At 47.3% G+C, this 2,910-nt stretch overlaps 1 pseudogene; it reads left to right on the plus strand.

Annotated features, from left to right (window-relative positions):
* Positions 1–1,884: 1,884 nt before the first annotated feature.
* On the plus strand, positions 1,885–2,605 carry LOC110559365 (phosphoglycerate mutase 1-like; annotated as a pseudogene).
* Positions 2,606–2,910: the final 305 nt, after the last annotated feature.

The raw sequence follows: 2,910 nt of genomic DNA on the forward strand, positions 1-2,910 counted from the left end.
ACCTCATATCCAGATGTACTGGCAAACAAAACTGACCAGGAATTCCATAAATGTTCCTAAACTATCACTGTGATTGGCTCAGGGAAATACATGTGACTGATTCAAAAGCATAAAGGGTCATTTGGGTGCTGGGTGATATGGTGGTTTCTATAGATATGGCCCCCACAGATTCATGTATTTGAATGATTGGCCCATAGGGAGTGGCACTATTAGGGGCGTGGCCTTGTTGGAGTAGGAGTGGCCTTGATGAAGGGAGTGTGTCACTGTAGGTGTGAGCTTTGAGGTCTCAGAAGCTCAAGTCAGTTCTTTCCCTGCTGCCTGTGGATCAAGATACAGCACTCTCAGCTCCTTCTCCAGCACCATGTCTGCTGCATGCCGCCATGATGATACTAAACTAAACCTCTGGAATGTAAGCCTCAGCAATGGCCAATGTTATATCTCCTCAGCAGAAAAAGCAGCTAGGGCACTCAGGAGAGTTGACTACCTTGCTGAAAAAGCAGCTAGGGCACTCAGGAGAGTTGACTACCTTGCTGAAGCACACACATCTAGTAATTAGGAAGGTTAAAATTAGAAACCAGTTCCAACACTAACTAGAGCCTGTTTACGATGCCTCTCCCCATGTGTGCATTCAGTTCATTTCCGGGTTGCTCTGACCTGACGCCTGACAAGAAGCAACTAACAATGAAAGGTTTGTTTTGGCTATTAGTCAATGGGAAAACAGCCCATCATGGTGGGTTGCAGTAACAGGGTGGAGGGAGAAACGGGTCACATTGCCTCTGCAGTCAAGATGCACAGATGGGTGGTAAGCTTGCCTGTCTTTATTCAATCCAGGAGGACAGCCTTTGGTATAATGCTGCCTGTCATCATTAGGTTGTGTCTTCCTACCTCAGTTAACCCAATCGAGAAATTCCCTCACAAACATCCCCAAAAGACTTGTATTCTGGGTGGTTCTAGATCCCCGTCAAGTTGACAATCAATATTGACTATCACATACATGTAAGGATCTACATGAAGCAAGATCATCCAGAGAAGGCAAGTCCTTCCTAAAGAACAGTTGCTCATAATGCAGAAGATGAGCAGTCAGTCCTGTGATCTGCTGTCTACACGCTGAAGACCCACTTGGGCGTACGATTCCAATTAGAGCCAGAAATCCTGAGAGCAGAAGAAGCAACAGCTTGGGTACTATTTCTAATTCAGAGGACTTATGTCAAAAATTAATGAAGCAGTAAAAATGGCTTCCCCCTTCTTCTGCCTTATATTCAATTTAGAGCCCCAATGGCATGGAAGAGGCCTACCTGTTGGTGTTGGGGGTGGGGAATGATCTGCCTTGCCCTGACCTGTGTTCTAGTCACATTCAGTAATGCCCTCACAGACACATCCAGAAGAATCGTTAAGCAGATTTCTGGGCACCCACTGTCCGGTAGGGTGGCCCATGAAATGAAACACCACAGATTCTCAGGGAAACTATTTTCTCTCCCATACTGTACTTTTTGATATGCACTTTCTTCATGTCAGAAAAAGCTAAAAGCAGGCCATCAGTCACAGCATTAGAAATGCATGAGGAAGGAAGCCAAGCTATTTCCTCTTCACTCTTTCTTCAGTGATGCTGAATAATCTGGGCATAGTCACCCATCTCATTAATTCACTCATTCAGTTAATCTACTTTTAGATTGACCTTCAGAAGATGTGGATTCCTAGTCCAACTCGAAATATTGACTGTAAACACTTTATTAGGTAATAGATGGGTCTGGGATACAGCTCAGTGATAGAATGATTGCATAACAAGCACAAGGCCTTGGGTTCCATCGCTGGAACCACAGATAATAGTGCATAATAGCAACCATAAAAGGGATGACAGTCGTCACCACAGCCCTGCCTGTTGCCATGACTGCCTACAAGCTGGCACCAATCCAGCACAGCAAGCCTGCTTGGAACCTGGAGAACAGCTTGGAGGCCAAGCACAGCAGGCAGGCTGTTGCAAGATGCTGGCTATAAATTTGACATCTGCTTCACTTCCATGCAAAAGAGAGCAATCACGACCCTCTGGCGAATCCTGGAAGTCATTGACCAGATGTGGCTGCCAGTGGTCAGAATCTGGAGCCTTGGTGAGTGACACTATCGGGTCTGACTGGTCTCAATAAAACACAAACTGCGGCTAAGCATGATGAGGCGCAGGTGAGGATCTGGAGGCGATCTTACGAAGGCCCGCCACCTCCAAAGGAGCCTGATCATCCCATCTAAAGCAACATCAGTAAGAATCACAGATACATAGACCTTAGCGAGGACCAGCTGCCCTCCTGTGAGAGCCTGAAGGACACTATTGCCAGAGCATTGTCCTTCTGGAATGAAGAAATTGGGCTCCGGATCAAGTAGGAGAAAAGGGTTCTTCTGATTGTGGCACAAGGCAACATGGGACCTCATCAAGCATTCAGAGGGTCTCTCAGAAGAGGCCATCACGGAGCTGAACTTGCCAAATGGCATTCCCATCGTCTATGAGTTGGACAATAGCTTGAAGCCCATCAAGCCCAAGCAGTTCCCGGAAGATGAGGAGACCGTACGTAAAGCCAAGGAAGCTGTGGCTGCTCAGGGCAAGGTCAAGAAGTGAAGGCGAAGACGCTGACTCCTACCCCGAAAACGCCCTCCCTGCCTGTTCGTGCTTCCCGCACCCTTCCTTCCTCAGCACCTGTCACACTGACTACACCTTTAGGATCTTAAGTTTAAGTTGTAGCCGCAGTATTTTATTCCCTGCACCTACTCCCTTCATAGAATCTAGTCAGAATAACACCTCTGGGGGTGCGGGTTCCTGCTCCACATCCAGGGATGGCTCCTCTTACCAGGAGAGGTGAGAGGTAGTAATTACAGGATTCCTGAGTCCTTTGTTTGCTGTCTGCTTAGGAAGCGATCAGGGAG

Source organism: Meriones unguiculatus, chromosome 8, assembly GCF_030254825.1.
Source record: "Meriones unguiculatus strain TT.TT164.6M chromosome 8, Bangor_MerUng_6.1, whole genome shotgun sequence".
NCBI classification, from domain to species: Eukaryota; Metazoa; Chordata; class Mammalia; order Rodentia; family Muridae; genus Meriones; species Meriones unguiculatus.